Genomic DNA, 21,564 nt, shown 5'->3' with positions numbered 1-21,564 from the left:
CTAAAAGTTAAGAGTATCTAGACAGAGGGACCATCATGTGTCCTGTAACAGCATATAGCTTTTTGAAACCAGATGTTTTGTTTCATTCAATTAGTTCTCTCCAGCATGGAACTAGATATTCTAATAAGACAAAAGACATGGTCCTTGCATTCCACTTCTGAGAAATCAAGGTGGAAAAATTCAAAGAAATAAGAATGCAAATGCTTGCTTATTTGTACAAATAATATATCTGATAGAAATTGAAATTGGTTGAGACCAGGTTTTCCTGTAATCCAGGGCTGTGATATGACTTCCATTGGATGAAAGCACTTTTGCCTTTGTGGGTCCTTTCCTCCATTTTATACAAACACACACACACTTACCAAAAAATACGTATCTTTCTATTATTGGTAAAAAAAATCAATATGCTATTATTATATATAAAACAGTTTCTTCTACATAGAAGTTGTTATTTCTGATTTGAAAGAACATTAATATATTTTGTTGGGCCCCTAAGAACTATGGCTATTGTGCCTAATGGACAGATCACTTTTGGGAACCCCTTTCCATAATCTACTCTTCATTTTGTTGCCAGAGAATGCTTCTAAAAATTCTCGTTTCATTGGATCACAGAGAACCATCAAGGACAGCAACTCATTCAGTGTAGTAATCCCCAGATCTCTGCTTGGATCAAGGCTTCATTCAATATTGTTTTGCCTGGCAACCTGACTCCTAAATGCACCTTTCACTTCTGTCAGGCTAGTCTCTCTAGTCCAGTGCTGTGTATTAGAATAACCTAGGGAGGTCTGGGGCTTGTTTTCATTTTTATATTAAAATTTTGATTCCAAAACCAATCAAATTAAAATTTCTGGGTGTGGGACCCAAACATCAGTACTTTTTAGTGCTCTTCAAGTAAATCCAATCTGTAACCAATTTTGAAAACCAGTGCTCTAAGCAGCAAAAATACAATAATCATTCTCTTGTAACATGCTATGGAGCAGAGGGGAAAAAGATACACACACATATATAAGTATCATATGGCATTGTAATAATTTGCTTATATGTGAATCTCTCTACTGGATAGAAAACTTCAAGCATCACTTCTCAATTATTTGTATTTTACCCACCACCTAGTTCAATGACTAGCATCAATTAGATATTCAATAAATGTTTGCCACATGTTCTTAAACTTTTACTTTTCCTCTTCTCTTTCTCTTCTTCATTGTCCTACTACAAAGTTCTCAACCCTGCCAGCATATTAAAATCACTTGGGGAAACTGTAAAAAAAATCATGGTCCCAACCCTAGACCAATTACATCACAATTTCTAAGGGTGGGGCTCAGGTAGTTTTTAAAAGATCCTTAGACAATTCTAAAGTACAGCCAGGGCTGAGAATTACTCACTAATTTTTACTCACTCTTTAAAAACCCCTTAAAGAGCCAACTTATTCAGGAAACTTTCTCTGGTACTCTTCCCAAATATATCTTTCAATTTCTCAAATTCTGATTGTTCTTGAGAAATATGTGGTTTCAGTCTTAAACACACTCTTGTGACATCCCTGTGAATGTGAAGCTAGCACTTGAGGGCAAGAATCATGCCCCCTATTGCTTTGTTTTCCTCGGAGAGATGACAACAAGGCTGAGCCAAAATTCCAATATTTAGTGACTAAAGGCAGTTACATGGATTCCCTGTTAGAAGATCATGTTTCTTAATCTGGCCTTGACACATGCTATGCATTAGATCTTAAGCAATCAATGAATTGCTTAAAATTGTCAGTGTGTTGTAGTAGTCTATTCATTTTCTCAACCAGTGACTAGTTTTAAAGGTTTTGTCTTAAACTAGGACTTGAGTTTGACTCTACACATGATGATCAGCTGCCTCAAAGTCATAATTCAACTTGCTTATCAAATGAGGATCCACAGGTAGATTGCAGTTTATGAAGGGACAAGGAAAGGAGATTCTAAATTCAAATTACATTGTACTCCTCTACATGTCTAACCTTTTAGTGATATTTTCCCTGGGGAAGTAAAGGTGGTGCAAGAATTTGGGAGGCACCTATTAGCCCTCACCTTAGGCATGTGAACACCTGATTACTTTCCTGCCAGATCAGAGAATACCATAATGCTTATTTAAAATGCTGATTTTTTATTAGTCAGCATTACAGTGCTGCTGAGTGGTATGAATTTAGTAACTTACCAGTTAATGGATATGCATTTACTGATGACTGTGAACTGTTTTAGTGCAGTATTTTATATACATATTTTAGTCACATATTTTATTGGACTCTGATGTTTTGAAATTTATTTTCTCTATTCTTTAGTTTAAAAATAAATATTAAACAAATAAGTGGTTCTCCAGCCAGGAAACATGCACATACTTCACCTGTATTAAACAGACAAAATAGACAAAATGAATATAGAGATTTGGTCAGTCTGTAATTGATGAATAAAATGTGTTTAACACTTGAGGGGTAAAATATACATTTATAACTACATAATGCAGATGCAGAATTTGAGTTAATTAGCACTTTAAAATTTTACTTATCTGAAACTCTTGTTAAATAAAGTCAGCAGAATAATGACTTTGAAAAACCTCTATACAGTCTATATGTTCTCATCAGGACTAAAACCATAATTTTTCAAGAGGAATTCAGTGAGTCATTTTTTAAAATAATAAAGATATCTATTTTTCATCCATAAACGTTGTTCTTATCATTAATCAGTGTAAACACAAATTCATGGAAGTAGTTGATAAACATCTGCTTGGAAAAAAATAATCTGCTAAGTACCAAATATTTGTAAAACATTCAAGCCCACACAGACATACACAGACACGCAGAAACACCCCCCAAAGAAAGGTTTTGGTTTACATTCTGAGATCCAAATGGAGAAATGATTATGTAATAAAAAAACCAATTAGGCACCAAGTGTGCAGAAGTGATTGAATTAAATTACAAATCTAAATGCTGTATATTAAGTTAAATATTTAGAATCTGGTATCTTTGCAAACCCACACTCTTTATATACCAAAGCAAATAACGAAAACACAGAGGTCTCTACTGACTCATTTGTTTCCATTTTCTTGAAAGAGATTAACAATGGATGATTTTGTTCTTGATTGAAACAATTTAGATATCTTTTTTAATATTGTAATCATATGTGTGAAGTGGCAAAAGTAGTAAAACAAAACAAAACAAAAAAGGTTGAAAAGCCAATTTCTTTCTTCATCCTTTTCCTATGTATTTTGGGTAATATCAGGAAGAAAAGCCAATGCATGTGCTTTAGTCCATTTTCAAGCTGCTGATAAAGGCAATTTACAAAAGAAAAAGGTTTAATTGGACTCACAGTTTGATGTGGCTGGGAAGACCTCACAATCATGGCAGAAGGCAAGGAGGAGTAGTCACAATTTATGTGGATGGTAGCAGGCAAAAAGAGCTTGTGCAAGGAAACTCCCCCTTATAGTACCATCAGATCTTGTAAGACTTATTGGCTCTCATGAGAACAGCACAGGAAGGACTCACCCCTATAATACAATCATCTCCCAAGTGGGTCCCTCCCACAGTAGATGGGAATTATAAGAGCTACAAGATGAGATTTGAGTGGGGACACAGAGCTAAACCATATCATTCCATGCCTGGCCCCTCCCAAATCTCATATTTTCACATTTCAAAACCACTCATGCCTTCCCAACAGTCCCCCCAAGTCTTAACTCATTTCAGCATTCACCCAAAAGTCCAAGTCCAAACTCTCTTCTGAGACAAGGCAAATCCCTTCCACCTATGAGCCTGTAAAATCAAAAGCAAGCTGGTTTCTTCCTAGATAAAATGGGGGTACAGGCATTGGGTAAATACAGCCATTCCAAATAGGAGATATTGGCCAAAACAAAGGGGCTGCAGGTCCCAAAGCAAGTTTGAAATCTAGCAGTAAAGTCAAATCTTAAAGTTCCAAAATGATCTCCTTTGACTCCATGTCTCATGCTGATCCAAGAGGTGTGTTCCTAGGGTCTTTGGCATCTCTGTCCCCGTGGCTTTATAGGCTGTAGCCTCCCTCCCAGCTGTTTTCATGGGCTGGAGTTGAGCATCTGCAGCTTTTACAGGTGTAAACTGTTGCACGGTGCAAGCTGTTGGTGGATCTACCATTCTGGTCTGAAGGACAGTGGCCCTTTTCTCACAGCTTTGCTAGGTGGTGTCCCAATAAGGACTCTGTATAAGGGATCTGACCCAGCATTACCCTTCCACACTGCCCTAGCAGAGGTTCTCCATGAGGGCCCCATTCCTGCAGCAAACTTCTGCCTGGACATCCACATATTTCCATTCATCATCTGAAATCTAGGAGGAGATTGCCAAACCTCAATTCATGACTTCTCTGCACCTGTAGGCTCACCACAATGTGGAAACTGCCAAGGTTGGGGCTTCCACCCTCTGAAGCAACAGCCTGAGCTGTATCTTGACCCCTTTTAATCAGAGCTAGAGGGCACCAAGTCCCTAGGCTGCACACAGGATGGAGACCCTGGGCCCAGTCCATGAAACCATTTTTTTTCCCTAGGTTTCTGGGACTAGGCTGCCGTGAAGACCTCTGACATACCCTGGAGACATTTTCCCCATTGCCTTGGGGATTAACATTTGGCACCTCATTGCTTATACAAATTCCTGTAGCTGGCTTGAATTTCTCCTTAGAAAATGGGATTTTCTTTTCTATTGCATTGTCAGGCTGTAAATTTTCCTAACTTATATGCTCTGTTTCCCTTTTGAAATTGAATGCCTATAACAGCACCAAAGTCACCTCTTGAACACTTTGCCGCTTAGAAATTTCTTCCACCAGATACCCTAAATCGTCTTTCTCAAGTTCAAAGTTTCACAAATCTCTAGGACAGGGGCAAAATGTCACCAGTCTCTTTACTAAAACATAACAAGAGTCACCTTTACTCCAGTTCCCAAGAAGTTCCTCATCTCCATCTGAGACCACCTCAATCTGGACCTTTTGTTCATGTCACTATCGGCATTTTTGCCAAAGCCATTCTACAAGTCTCTAGGAAGTTCTAAACTTTCCCACATTTTCCTGTCTTCTTCTGAGCCCTCCAAACTGTTCCAACCTCTTCCTGTTACCCAGTTCCAAAGCCGCTTCCACACTTTCAGGTATCTTTGCAGCAACACCCCACTCTACTAGTGCCAATTTACTGTATTAGTCCATTTTCACACTGCTGATAAAGACATACCTGAGACTGAGCAATTTACAAAAGAAAGAGGTTCAACTGGATTCACAATTTCACGTGGCTGGGGAGGTCTCACAATCCTGGCAGAAGGCAAGGAGGAGCAAGCCACAACTTACATGGATGGTAGCAGGCAAAAAGAGCTTGTGCAAGGAAATTACCCCTTATGGTAGCATCAGATCTGTGAGACTTATTCACTATCATAAGAACAGCACAGAAAAGACCCACCCTCATAATTCAATCATCTCCTACCAGGTACCTCCCACAACATGTGGGAATTATGGGAACTACAAGATGAGATTTGGATGAGTACACAGAGTCAAACCATATCAGCATGCTTTACATTTTTTAAAGTATTTTTGTACACATTTAAATTTTTTTTGTTACAGTGACCTATGGGATTTGTATTGTTTTCCCATTTACTAGAGACGAAGTGAACAATAATCACAAAGCCTCCGTGACTTTTCCAAGTTTCTACACTCCTTTAAATCAATGGTAAAAGATATTATACCTAGTACATATATGTAGCTGCTGTGTAACAGGGAAATGAAAGTAACACATCCTAATTTCTCTGTCATAAAAGACACGGTACCATTTGAATTTCAGATCAAAGTCTGGCCACTGCATCATTGTCAATACTTCTCACTTGTGAAATATCTTGAGATGAGCAATACCATTCACCGAGATTCACTAGCAGTCCTGAAATATTTGGAAATAAACTGGCTGCTTTAGTTCGCATGAAGTAGTAATTGCTGTGATCACTCCTAAATTAAAGTCTAGGAAACTCCAGTAGCTAAGAAAAAAGCTCATTCTTTCTTACTGTTAATAGTCTCTTCAGTCTCAAGAGTTGGCATGAAGCTGGCAGTATTGTCACATAAAGTGGTTTTTAATAAATGTTGATTCCTAACATCATGGTGGTTATAAATGTTAATAAACTTCCTACAAGGGAAGTAGAAGTGGAAAGTTTCGTTTGTTAAACGTTTTATCACTCTACTTGGTTAGCATGGACAATTACCCCAGTTCCCTGAGGCACATAGTCCCTGAGTGCTTAGCAGTTAATGAATGTAAATAGTAGCAAGCCAGCAATTTTTAAAACCATAAATAATTGTTCCTCTGAAAGCTCATGCTAATGGAAAAAATGTTTTAAAAAACTGATGTAGCAAAAAAATTACTTATTAACTAAGGCCAAAATTGAAGTTCAAAATTTTAGTAACTTGTACCATCTTAGGACACTGTGAATCTATTCAATTAATTCACAGATAGAGCTTTATAAATGTCCATTTTAAGCAATTGTCTTTCTTGTATCTACAATACTTATTCATTATATAATCCCCTTTAAAACAGACTATTGTTAATGCTTAGCAACAGTATAATGTCCATTGATGCTCAATTTTATCTCGACTGATAACCCTTCTTTACAAGTTTTTTGAATTAGCAATATTCCATTAGGAATAAAAGTTTATGTAGTAAATCAAACAACAGAGGAATTAATAAAGAAAAGCTAGTATCAGTTGACCCTGAATAACACAGGTTTGAATTGTGTGGGTTTTCTTATATGTGAATTTTTTTCAATAAAAGTTATAATGAGTGTGCCTACCTCTTCTCTTCCTCTTTCCCTTCTTTCATATCTGTTATCCCTGAGAGAGCAAGACCAACTCTTCCTCTTCCTCCACAGCCTACTCAATGTGAAGACAGTAAGAAAGACGACCTTTGTGATGATCCATTTCCCTTTAGTGAAAGGTAAATATATTTTATTTCTTATGGTTTTCTTAATATCACTTTATTTTATCTAGTTTTCCTGTAAGAAAACAGTATACTCATCTTAATTTCTCTGTCATAAGAAGCACAATACCATTTGACTTTCAGATCAAAGCCTGGTCACTTTATCATATTGTCAACAATGCTCACTTCTGAAATACCTTGAGATGAGCAAAGCCATTTGCCAGGAATTCTCAAGCAGTCCTGAAATATTTGGGAATAAACTGGCTGTTTTAGCTCTCTCATGAACTAGTAATTGCTGTGATCACTCCTAAATTAAAACCTAGGTAACTCCAGTAGCTAAGAACAAACAAAACATACAAACATGTTAATTAACTGTTTTATTGGTAAGGCTTCTGCCAACAGTAGGCTATTAGTAGTTAACATTTTTGGGGGGTCAGAAGTTACATGTGGATTTTTGACTATACAGAGGGCAGTGGTCTTAATCCCTGAGTTGCTCAAGGGTCACCCATATTTTCCTTTTTCCTCTTCATCAATAAGTGTAGTAATTGTCTTACCACTGTCCATTATGAATTAATGTGTCAAAGTATCTAAGAGATATTCAAATAACATGTTAACTCAGGATTTTAATGATATCCTAATAGTCGCTGGAGAAATGGCAGCCATCAGCAAAATATACAAAACGGGGACAATAGTAAAAATGACAATTCTTGTAGAATGTTTTAATTTGCTGATTAAGTTCATTTGCTGAAATACATGTACTAGATTTTTATATGCGTTACTATGCCATCAAAAAACAGACTTTAAAATTATGATTCCCATAGAAACGGGATTATAAAAGAAGGCAATATTTTGGCAAAATCTCTACAAAGTTGGAGGAGACATCAAGCTAGAATTTCCTAGTTGCTTTTATAAAATAAAATCTTTTTATTTCAGAAGAGTTGTAGATTTACATAAAAGTTGCTAAGATAGTATACAGAATTTCCACATCCAGTTTCCCTAATTGTTAACATCTTATATAAACACCACAGTACATTCATCACAACAAACCAACATTGGTATGTTACTGTCAACTGTACTCTAGACTATTTTTGGAGTCCACCAGTTTTTCTCTAATATCCTTTCTCTGTTGCAGGATCCCATCTACAGTATCACATCACATTTGGATATCATGCCTCCTTAGTCTTCTCTGGTCTGTGATAGTTTCTTGTCTTTCCTTGCTTTTGATGACCTTGACAGGCTTGAGAAGCAATGGGCACATGTTTGGTAGAATGATCTTCATTCTGTGTTTGTCAGATGCTTTTTATTTTATTATTATTATTATTATTATTATTATTATTATTATTATTATTAAGACGGAGTCTTGCTCTGTCGCCCAGGCTGGAGTGCAGTGGTGCGATCTCGGCTCACTGCAAGCTCCGCCTTACGGGTTCACGCCATTCTCCTGCCTCAGCCTCCCGAGTAGCTGGGACTACAAGTGCCTGCTACCACGCCCAGCTAATTTTTTGTATTTTTAGTAGAGACAGGCTTTCACCGTGTTAGCCAGGATGGTCTTGATCTCCTGCCCTCGTGATCCGCCCACCTCGGCCTCCCTAAGTGCTGGGATTACAGGCATGAGCCACCCCGCCTGGCCCTGTCAGATGCGTTTCTTATTCTTACACTGGGGCTATTGGTCTGGGGAAGAATATCACATCAGGGAAGTGCCATTCTCGTCACATCATATCAAGGGTACATAGTATCAAAATTATATCACTGGGAAAGTTAACTTTGATCACTTGGTTACGATAGTGACTGCCAATTTTCTGCACCGCAAAGTAACTTTTCACCCCTTCCTATACTCTATTCTTTGCAAACAACTTACTAAATCCAGCCTACACTCAAGAAGAAAGGGAGGATTCAGTGTTTTGTGAAAAAATGTTTGCTCAATTTTCCTGTAGCAACCATAGGCAATAGAAATCAAGTTATTACTCTTTCTTTCCAATTATAAAGTTGGAATTTATTTCCTCTAATCTGATGATGAGACTTTTTAAATCTGTTGCCTGCTATAGAAGAGAAAGGCTTTGACTCAAGGGAGGAAGTTAGGAATGGGACAAAGGGAAAGAGGAAAAGGACACTGGGGAAGAAAGGTGAGGTATCCAAGTTGATCACTTAGTATATATTAGGCATTATTCTGGGTACAAAGGGTAGAGAGTGACAAGATGAGTTGCAGAGGTCACCTGCTTTTATGAAGAGACAAATCTTAGGAAAAAGAAAACTAGGACCACAGAAATGGAGAATAAACAAGTTAGCAAATCAATAAGTTAGATGATTTTGATAAAAGTAAGACTGAAAAACACTGTGGATAATAAAGCAGAGGCGGGTGTAGAAAGAGCCTATTTTATGTTGGCTGACTGAAACTCTGATGCTAAGGGCCTAGTTTGAGTTGTTGGTGGTGCTTTGGTTTATTTGTGTTTTTATTTCTGGATGTTGTTGTTCTTGTATTCTCCATTTACTGTGCTATGGCACAAGTCCTGAAAAAGAAGAGTAACACAAGCAATATAAATCCTAAAGTGAATTCTAGCCATAAAGTTTCTTGATCTTTTGCAAGTAGAATGATTACAGAATTATACTGTCAAACTAAGACCCCACTACAGAGGTACTTTAAGAAGTCTACGTTACTATAAAGAGGTAAAAAGATTTTTAAAACAAGTACCAATCCATCCAAGTGAATATTTTCTAGTAAATTGATATCCTTAGTGGCCGGGCGCGGTGGCTCAAGCCTGTAGTCCCAGCACTTTGGGAGGCCGAGGCGGGCGGATCACAAGGTCAGGAGATCGAGACCATCCTGGCTAACACGGTGAAACCCCGTCTCTACTAAAAAGTACAAAAAAAACTAGCCGGGCGAGGTGGCGGGCGCCTGTAGTCCCAGCTACTCGGGAAGCTGAGGCAGGAGAATGGCGTGAACCCGGGAGGCGGAGATTGCAGTGAGCTGAGATCCGGCCACTGCACTCCAGCTTGGGCGACAGAGCGAGACTCCGTCTCAAAAAAAAAAAAAAAAAAAAAAAAAAAATTGATATCCTTAGTATATTAAACATTTAATAAAATGATACTACCACTCTCAAAATTCCCAAAGAGGTCAGAAAATGTTGAACAAACAATGAACTTTTTAGCCACAAAGTTACTACCTTGCAGGAACCAGTACTCATTCAGGTGAATAATTCCTGATAAGTTCATTTTTTAGAAATGAGTCATTTTACTTTACTATTTTGCTTTTACTAGCCATTCTTCATATTCTACTATAAACCATTCTTACGCAGCTTTAGAAATCTTTTACTTCTATATTTTGTCATTCTTATCACACTGTATGTTTACATTCAACCTAGCGAGAGTTTTATGATTCTAATTTTAATTTATATGCACCAATATCTCTCCAATATTATGTTATTTATATAAAATATTGGACAGATATGGGCACAGTTGCATAGATATGAAATGTAAACCTCAGTATGTTGAAAATGCTTTTTTAAGAGAGTAACTTAGTAATTAGTAAGTGTGACCTATTACAAATATAAAATTAACTTATCATATAAAAGTTAAAAATTAGAGGTCTACTCTTGCCTATAGAAAAAAAATTAACTAGTCTTCTAAAAATCCTGTAGAGTTAGTTTTCATCATTAATGTATACCATTTACTTTTCCTGAAGTTAAAATAATCTACTATAATTACTATCTAATCATTTAAATATTAATAATATGATCACATAATTACTAACTTAACTGCTATAATTAGTCTTATAGCCTATTTTTAGGAATGTTTCTACCTAAAAGGAAATACGAAAAAAATATAAATTTTTATAAATGATAAGGAAACCAATTCATAATCTTTGATTTCAACAACAAAAAAAGACTTGGTATCCCTTGGCCAACTTTTCAGTTAGTAAATGTGTAGAATTGAGCTATGCACATTTCAGTCCCTTTGTTACCAGCTCTTTCATAAAAACTGTAGGAAAATTACAAGCTATCCATTGACAAAATTTTGTTGAGGTGGGCATGGCTGACTAATAACAACTGCTCACTAACTTGCCTAGCTGATTTTGGGCTGTTCTCCTGCCCTCAGGTAACCGGCACACCTACATATTCTATCAGAAGCTCATTTTGGATTGTCCTAACAAGCTTCTCTGAACCTAAAGTAAACCAAATGAGGTAGCAACATTAGTCTTTGTCATCAAAGGATGCATCACTAATACCACTTAGACCTGGCTACTCCCTCCTATCCACCCTTTATTTGTTCTCTCTTTGTAACCAGCCAGGGGTGGACATCTGGCACAAATGACAGACAATTCAATTAAATTTCATTTGGCAAAGGTTGCCCCTACTCTTTGCCAGGTACTGTGCAAGGCACAGCAGTAATCAAACAAATCTTGCCCTTGCATATGTTGTTTAGAGGAGACAGGTAAGGAAAAGGACAATTTCAAAACATTAGTATGAGTGTAAAATAACAGGTGTTGTATGGTTTACATTGAGGGCTTTTAAACCCAGCTTTATACAGTCACGGAAAACTGTCCAGAGAAGATAAAGTCCAAATAGTGACATTAAAGTAAACAGAATTTAACTAACATAAATCACCATTGTCTTCTATGTTGCTAAATCTAATGGTCCATTCTCAATCTTCATCTGACTTCAACTATCAGAAGCCTTGACGGCTGCTTGCTTCCACATCTTTGTAAAGCTTTCTTCACTTGAATTCTGGAACATCATACTTTCCTGGCTTTGCCTACTATCTCTCTCACTCAGTCTCCTTTGCTTAATCTCCTTTGTTCTTCAGATACTCTCAAGAATATTGGAGTACCTCTGAGCTCAATTCTTGAACTATTTCTCTTTTCTCCCTACTCTCAATCCCTTCATTTACATCCAGTTTCATGGTCTTAGATGTCATCTATGGGCTGGTGATTTCCAAATTTATATTTCCAGCTTGATCTCCTCTAAATCCAGAAGTTTCTACTGAACAGTCTACTTAAACTGTCCACCTTAGTTACTAAGAGACATCATGAGCCTAACATATTAAAATAAATTTCTAACACTTCTTCCTAAAATCTGCTCTTTGTGTAGTCTTTCCTGATGTCAGTTAATGGCAACTTGGCACTTTCAATTACTCAGGATCAAAACCTTGATGTAGTCTTTGATTCCTCTCTTTCTCTTCATCTAAATGAATGCATTAACAAATCATATAGATGCTTTCTTAAAGTATATCCAAAATGCAATCACTTGCTACCAACATCACTGCAACAACCCTGACCCAAACCACCTTCATGGTTTGTCTACATTATTTTAATAACTTAATTTGTTTGATCACTTTTGTCCTTCCTTATCATCATTCTAGTATTGACAAAGAAGCCAGGTTATGTTATGCTTTTGTTTCAGTACCACCTCCCCCACAGTCTCCGTGGCTTCCCATTTCATCAAGAGGAAAGCCCAACGTTATGAAGCCTTTGTGCTGTGACTATACCTTACTGCTCTGACCTAAGCTCTTTCCTGTCTCTCTCCTTTCCTCACTCTGCTCCAGCCATAGTGGTCTCTGTACTGCTCTTGGAATTTTCTGACAAGATCAAATAATTGATTTAGATATGGATACATGAAGAAGAGATGGATTAGGATAACACCTAAACTTGTAGCTTAGGCCACTCAAGGAATGGTAATGCATTCACTGAGAAAGAGAGTATGGATGGGGTACTGACTTTGGAATTGCTAAAAGGAGAAATAATGAACCAAGTTTTTAAAATGTAGAATTTGAGTTGCCTCTGAGACACCAAAACAAACACAACAATCCTTTTCCATGTGAGTTTGGAGTTCAAGAGGGAGAACTACATTGCACATTTGCATCTGGGAGTCATGAGTATATTGTAATTAAAACCATAAAATTTGAGTTAATGGGGGAGTGGACCTAACAATGGAGCAGTTATAACCCAATGGGGTGGACAATACTTAATTCACATTCAAACATGACAAAGAAGGAGTCAAATACATACAAAAGAAACCCCAGTGAGTGAGAAGTATTAGTTTGGATGCTTTTAGTTGAAAATAAAATAAAAGAATATCCAACCTGGCATAGTGGTTCACATCTGTAATCCCAGCACTTTGGGAAGCCGAGGCCGGTGAATCACTTGAGCCCAAGAGTTTGAGACCAGCCTGGGCAACATGCCACGTCTTTACAAAAAAATACAAAAATTAGCTGGGGATCATGGAATGTATCTGATCTCAACCACTTAGAGGAGCTGGGACAGCAGAATCAATTGAACCTGAGAGGTCAAGGCTGCAGTGGGCTGTGATCATGCCACTGCACTGAGGCCAGGGAGACAGAGCTAGACATTGTCTCAAAAATAAAAGAATAGCCTACTAAAAGTAGCTTGCAAGGCAAGGATTATTCTCAAGACAAGTTACCGGGAAGTAGTCAGTTCAATGGCTCAATGAAGCCTCTAGAGCACAGACTCTTTCTCTTGTTCTACACTTCACTCTACTTGGTTTTGTCCTCAAGTGTATTTATTTTTTCCTGCACCAGGAAAAAATTAAATACTTTTCCTGCACCAGGCTCAATGTTTTAGAAAAATCAACTTATTTAAACCTCATCATAACCCTCTTAAAGCGTTACTATTATTATCATCATTTTCCCATCTTATAGATGGGGAAATGTCAGCACAGAGAGATTAAGTAATTTACTCAAGTCATAAGACAGCCTGTCGAAAGAACTGGAACTTGAACATCAGAGTCTAGAGTTCATGCCCTTAATCACTATGTTATACTGCTCCTTCTTTTTACTTATAAGATGGCTATCAGAGTTTTAGACACACTTCCTCATACAATTCATTTAAGGACTAAGATAGTTTCCCATAGCCCTCTAACAGAGCTCTCCCTGTGCCTTATTAGTGAGAACTACATCACGTGTCCTCCCCTAAATCAGTTACTCACAGTGGAAACTGGGGTGACTTTCCTGGAATGCAGCGCCACCTGATACTAGAAAAAACCCTGGGTTAATTATAAAAGAAGAAGTAGATATTGATAAGGAGATGCTATTATAATGGAAACCCAGAGAAGAATGCTTCAAAAAGAAGGGAATAATACAAAATGTTAAATGTTATCATGAGGTTAAGCAAGATAAAACTAAAAAATATTAATTGAATTAAGTGTCAAGGAGATCGTTGGCAATCTTTTTGACAACAGTTTCTTTAGAGGTTGGAGTTAGATCACTCAGTGTGCTTTGATAAGTGTTACAGATGGAGAGAGAATAAAACTACTCTTTGAAGTGGAGTAAAAAGTAAAAGATTACAGTAGATAAATAGCGATATGGAGTCGAGAGAGATTTTCTTATTTTAGGAAAAAAATTTGACTTGAGTAGATCTACATGTTGAGAAAAGAGAATCAGGAGCAGGAAACTGGAGAACAGAAACTGGAGAGCAGGAAACTCACAAGCTCCTTGTGAGGAAAGAGAGCCTGGGATCTGAAGTGAAAGTGGAGGAAGTAAATGTCAGTTACTTATCCCCTCCACTGATGGGATGGAAAGTATATAGATTTAAGATATTTCATAAATATAAGATCAGAATTTGAGGTGACTCCTATCTAGTGACAACCCTTGCATCCAGGCAGCAGTATTCAAAGTAGCAAGACTTTACCCACACTTGGCCCAGAAGGTCAATATTATAACAGTCTGTTAAGACTACTCATCAAAATGCCCACAGCATTTATAAGACTGGTCTTAATTGAATGTAACGTCTGAGATCTCAGCAACTGCCTTCTCACAGATAACTCCATATACACATTCATTTGTAGCTGAATATAAAGACAAATATTTTGCTAATTTCACTTCTTTTGTATTGTATCACATGTTCCTGAATGGATTTCGATTCTCTCAAAAGTAGGATTCATATTTATCATCTCGTAATACAGAACTGTGTCATAGTGGATAACCAACGGTCAACAGCATCAAGGGATGGGTGACAGTGATAATGACAGCACATTAATTACTCTCATTTTTTATGTATATGAAATATATCATATATAAAATATATAAGGGTAATTATACACACACACATACACACACACACACACAGAGGAGAGAGGCTACCTGCATTGGCCTCCCAAAGTAGGAGTGAGCCATCACACCATGCAAAACTCTCATATGTTTAACAACAATTCTGGTTTTTCCATGTAAAGTTGAATTTTATAAATTAATTTTACACGTACAATAAATAGTAATAAATTCCTGTTGGCCAGTAGCCATAAAACCTGTGATTTAATGGGATTTACATTCTAGACAAAACTGGGCAGTGTCCGAATTGGAAAAGGTATTCTGAAATGATAGATCACCCAGGTGTAGCACATATCTCTGAGTCAGCTAAGGGTGCCAATCTGAATCATCATCAACCAAAAGTCAAACTATGCCCAGGTAGAAACAACAGTCCCTACACAACTAGAATAGGTGGGAATGGAGGATGGGTGAAGCATAAAAGTAAAATTTCTCCCTATTTAAAACCAATCATACTTTATAAAAATTCACTGAGCAATTAATTGACACAGGCCCTCTCATGCCTTGAATTTAATTTTGGTCTAACAGTTGGAGATGAAGCTTATTGTTTTATTTTACTGACAGGTATGTCACTTCCAATTTTAGAGCAGGCAGGAAGCATGACATTCATTCATTCACTTACTCATTCACTCAAGCATGGTTGATTCAGCAGATACTTACTGAACACCAATTTTACATCAGGAACCAGGAATTTGGACAAATATGGACATGAAGTTTGTGTTCAAGTACGTCACAATCCAGTGTACCATCTCACAGTCCAGTTGTGAATGATTTTAATTGGACAGTGGGCACCTAATTAATAATTTCTACTTAAAACGTTAATTGCTCTGAGCTTATGTAATTAATGAAATTCTTCCATTATTTTCTTCTCATCTTTATGTAAAAGGCAGCTAAAGAAAGGAAAATGTAGAATACTGGTTTTAAAAAGGGGTGCTGCTCTTTCAATGATTGTGTAATTAATCAAAAACATTTACATACCTTTAAAAAAAGAAATAAACCAATGGGAATTGTATACATAAGTTATTTCAGTTATGTAGTAAATATCTTATAAATAAGATGCCTGATGAACAGTAAAAATATAAAAATGAAGCAAGTATTCAATGAATGATTTGGGCAGACCCAAAGATAAAAAGCAATTGTACATTATCTTAATACTCTGGCCTATTTCTGTAAAATTTTTCAAAAATCTCATAAACATAAAGAACACTATTTCACTAAATTCATTCAGTGAAATCAAATGCATTTATTTGATGTCTTGTTTTCTAAGTAAATTAAAATAATTTGAATATTTTTGGTACTTCTGAAATTCAAGTAACTTAATACTTTCTATGGTTACTAGTAACTGTAACTAATTATCTATGAATAAAAAAAAAATTACCAGGGTGATGATGTTCCTCCTAGGTCCTGATTTGTTTACATGAAAGTGCCATTACCTTACAATCTTTGCAGTTTATTTTCCTTATTCATTTGTTTAAACAATGCTACTGAGCATTAAATATATACAAGTCAATATCCTAGTTCAATGTAAAGAGGAATAAGAGATGATTTGTTTTCAACAAGCTTGTAATTTAACAGAGGCAATAAGATAGACAACCACATTGTCACAAAATCCAAATAGAATATCTGAGAAGTCAGTAGAGAGATTTAGTGTATGACATGAGTTGAGAGGAGGGCAAATCTCTACTGAGGGTAAAGCAGGAAACACAGAAGGCTTTAAGGAGGTGGTGGTATTTAACTTGTCCTTGAGCTTGATATTGGTAGGGGTGGATGAAGGAACAGTGCAAGCTGAGGAAAAAGATGGGAAAAGACAAAGTGTTCCAGTTTGTCAGGAGTATAACATAAAATAGAAGATTTGGAAGACAAGCCTGGGCCAAAGAACTGATTACTAAGAAATAGAATTTTGAGTCGAGGTAATAGAAAAGGTATAATAATTGAGACAAAATCCTCCCAAATTTAATCAAGAAAAATAATAGGTATCTAGGAATTAAAGAAACACAGCATCTCTAATTGGCTAATATCAAAGTACCCCTCCCCCTGACTTTTCATCCTACAAAGCAGAAGACTGCAGAGACACTCACTAATCACCCAAGAGATGCTGCTTAAGGTGTGGTTGGGAGGGGCTATCAGAAGTCTCCTCTTTTTCTTACCAGAAATACATTCATACTAAAATTATTCTAAATCATTGTAAAATCTACATGACAGGACTCATCTCGATGATTCAGCATATGAGTCATGGCTACTCATGATCAGTGTTTTTCATTGCAAATAATTTAATATTTCCATCAATACAGGATATCCCACAGAATGGTACAAGCATACTTCACTTCATTTTGCTTCACAGATACTGCATTTTCTGCAAATTAAAGGTGGCTGCAATCCTATGGCAAGCAAGTCTATCGGCACCATTTTTTCCAAAAGCATGTGCCCACTTTGTGTCTCTTATGCACTGTTTGGAAATTCTTGCAATATTTCACAGTTTTTCATTATCATTCATTATTTTCATTATTATTATTGAGATATTATAATTGTTATTCCATTATTATCATTCATTATTGTCATTATCTGTTCTGGTAACCTGTGATCAATGATCTTTGATGATACTGTTGTAATTGTTTGGGGGCACCGTGAGCCACTTCCATATAAGATGGCAAACTTAATCAATAAGCATTATATGTGTCCTGACTAGTTCACCAACCAGTCATTCCCCAATCTCTCTCCCTCTCCTTGGGCCTCCCTTTCCCTGAGACACAACAATATTGAAGTCAGGCCAATTAACAACCTTACAATTATCTGTAAGTCTTCAAATGAGAGAAAGAGTCACATGTCTCTCACTGTAAATCAAAAGCTAAAAATTAAGCTCAGTGAGGAAGGCATGTCAAAAGCTGAGGCAGGCTCAAAGCTAGGCCTCTTGTACCAAGTAGTTAGTCAACTCATGAATCAAAAGGAAAAGTTCTAGAAGGAAATTAAAAGTGCTACCCCAGTGAATACATGAATGATGTGAAAGTGAAACATTTTTGTTTATATGGAGGAAGGTTGAGTGGTCTAGATAGAAGATCAAACCAGCCACAACTTTCCCTTAAACTAAAGCCTAATCCTAAGTAAGGCTCTAGCTCTCTTCAATCCTATGAAGGCTGAGGGAGATGAGGAAGCTACAGAAGAAAAGTTGGCTGATGAGGTTTAAGGAAAGAAGCTGTCTCCATAACATAAAGGGGAAAGTAAAGCAGCAAGTGCTGAGGTAGAAGCTGCAGCAAGTTGTCCAGAAGATCTAGCTAAGATCATTGATGAAGGTGGCCACACTAACAACAGGTTTTCAATGTAGGTAAAACAGCCTTACATTGGAAAAAGATGTCATCTAGGACTTTTATGGCTAGAAATGAGAAGTCAGCACCTGGCTTCAAAGCTTCTAAGGACAGGTTGACTCTCTTGCCAGGGGATAAAGCAGCTAATGCCTTCAAGATGAAGCCAATGCTCCTTTTACCATTCCAAAAATCTTAGGGCCCTTAAGAATTATGCTAAATCTACTCTACCTGTGCTCTATCAGTGGAACAACAAAGCCTGGATGACAGCACATCTGTTTACAGAATGTTTTACTGAATATTTTATGTCTGCTTGAGAGACCTAATTCCCAGAAAAAAAATTCTTTTCAAAATATTTCTTCTCATTGACAATGCATCTTATCACTCATGAACTCTGATGGAGATGTACAAGGAAATTAATGTTTTCATGCCTGTTAATACAACATCCATTTTGCAGCCCATGGATTAAGGAGTAATTCTGACTTTTAACTTCTTATCATTTAAGAAATACAGTTTGTAAGGCTATAGCTGCCATAGCTAGTGATTCCGCTGACGGATCCAGGCAAAGTAAATTGAAAACCTTCTGGAAAGACTCATCATTCTAGATGCCATTAAGAACATCCATTGTTCATGAGAGGAGGTCAAAATACCAACACTAACAGGAGTTTGGAAGAAGTTGATTCCAACCTTCGTGGCTTATTTGAGGGGTTCAAGACTTCAGTGGAGGGAAATGTGGTAGAACTAGCAAGAGAACTAGCATTAGAAGTAGAGCTTAAAGATGTGATTGAGGCCAGGCGCGGTGGCTCAAGCCTGTAATCCCAGCACTTTGGGAGGCCGAGACGGGCGGATCACGAGGTCTGGAGATCGAGACCATCCTGGCTAACACAGTGAAACCCCGTCTCTACTAAAAAATACAAAAAACTAGCCGGGCGTGGTGGCGGGCACCTGTAGTCCCAGCTACTCGGGAGGCTGAGGCAGGAGAATGGCGTAAACCCGGGAGGCGGAGCTTGCAGTGAGCTGAGATCCGGCCACTGCACTCCAGCCTGGGTGACAGAGCGAGACTCCGTCTCAAAAAAAAAAAAAAAAAAAAAAAGATGTGATTGAATTACTGCAATCTCATGATAAAACTTGAATATATAAGGAGTTACTTTTTATGGATAAGCAAAGAACATGGTTTATTGAGATGGAATGTACTCCTGGTGAAGATGCTGTAAATTTTGTTGAGATGACAATGAAGAATTTATGATATTACATGAATTTATTTGATAAAGCAGCAGTAGTGTTTGAGAGGACTGACTCCAATTTTGAAAGAATTTTTACTGTGGGTACAATGCTAACAAACAGTATTGCATGCTACAGAGAAGACTTTCCTGAGAGAAAAAGTCCATTGACGCAGTCAACATTCTTATTTTCTTAGTTTAAGAAATTGCCTCAGCTACTTTAGCCTTCAGCTACCACCACTCTCATCAGTCAACAGCCATCAACATTGACATAAGACCCTCCACCAGCAAAAAGGTTATGACTTACCAAAGACTCAGGTGATCATTAATACTTTTTAGCAATATTGTATTTTAAATGAAGGAATGAACATTTTTAGACATAATGCTATTACACACTTAACAGACTACAGTACAGTGTAAATGTATCTTTTTATAGACTGAGGAGACTTTTTTTAAATTGTGTGACTCACTTAATCACTATATTCACTTTATTGCAGTGGTCATCTTCTCCCAAATATTAGGTCTCTACATCTCCAATGCCTTGCTATCTTTCTCATGTTGTTAAACAGATCATTTTAAAACATTTTGACTCTGCTTTCTCATTATTCTCAGTGAAAAGATTGATTCTGTTTCCTAGTCCACCATTACTGGAAGTGAACATTCTATGTAGAATTTTAATTTTTCTTCACCCGTTCACTAGGCTGCCTCTCATTTGTCTAGAGTTTTCGAAGGAATGGAGAGATAGCCTGAGGCAAAAGGTAGGAAAAGTCATACTTAACTGACACCAATATTATCTGCTATTGGTTTCTTCTGTGTGATGCCAATGTTAAAACTGTCTCATTTTCTCTTGAGCACTCTAGTGGGCTTATCCTAGGACCTCCTGCCTGGCCCCATGCACTGTCCTTCCCTGGATTTAGGCAGCACTCTTCACTGACCATGTGTGAGTCCCGTCTGCATCCAAAGCTTTATTTTAGGATCTTTCTGTTGAGGCTGCCTGGCTTCTTACAAGAAGCCTTCTTCCATGGAATATTTTCCAAAGCAATTCCAGGACAAAGTTCCTACTTCATATTTCATATCTGATTCCTAAAACACTATATGTCTTTGAGCCATCCTCAGGGGGATACGCTTTCCAAACACTTTTCCTCAGCTCCTCCACCATGGAATGTTTTAGCCAGCTTCTGGCCTCTTTCTTTATTCATTAATGAGTCAGACATGGCTATGTCCCTTTAATCCAGGGTCCCAATCATAGCACTCTAAGTGATCTTTTGAAATCCTCTCTCCTTAGGCTCATGATTAAGGGGCCTTCATACCTTCCCCTTGGCAAGGGTGGGCCTCACTAGTGCAACTATATTCTCCTTATAGAGGAAGCTTTCAGTTTCTAGCAACTCCAAGCCTCTTCACTTTCAACAGTTTGTATCTGAATGGGAGTAGGAGCTACGAATAGCGAAACTACTTTATATCACTTATTTTGAAAACTGGCAAAAAAGAAATCAAGTTCTCATTTTGGAATGCAGGGCTAGTTTGCCCCTATTGCTTTAGATCTCAGACAAAATGGAGACATGCTGAATCCCAATGTAATAGTGCCTTCAAAAGGTACAAGCATGAGGAGACATAACATTTCTAGGTTACCTACTCTATGCAATCTCCTATACTATGTACTTTAGAGTACATATATTTTTTCATCTTCTCCTCCCAATCTTATGAAGTTACACTAATTACTGATTGAAAATTCATATTAAATTAACCTGCATTTTCATCTGAACGTTGGATAAAACAAGATTTTTTAATGTAGTAAGAAAAACTTCTAAAATTAAGAAACAGTAAGTTAAGAAAATGTGCTTTATGTATTTGACTTAGAGAAATAGGATATATTACCAAACTTCTTCAAACTTTTCCATAAACTGGAAATAAATTTTCTGTCTGCATTCTTGTCTGTTGCACAATGGGTAAATTACATGAAATAATATTTGTCTTTGTTTTTATTCTTTGTTTCATGTAATCACAGTGCCCCTTTTAATTTCTCTTCTGACCTCCACTCCCATGAATTCACTGGTTTATTCCTCATTACCATATGCTGCATAAACAAT

Source organism: Rhinopithecus roxellana, chromosome 8 (genome assembly GCF_007565055.1).
Source record: "Rhinopithecus roxellana isolate Shanxi Qingling chromosome 8, ASM756505v1, whole genome shotgun sequence".
In the NCBI taxonomy this organism is placed as follows: Eukaryota; Metazoa; Chordata; class Mammalia; order Primates; family Cercopithecidae; genus Rhinopithecus; species Rhinopithecus roxellana.
Note: the sequence above shows the minus strand (reverse complement) of the source record.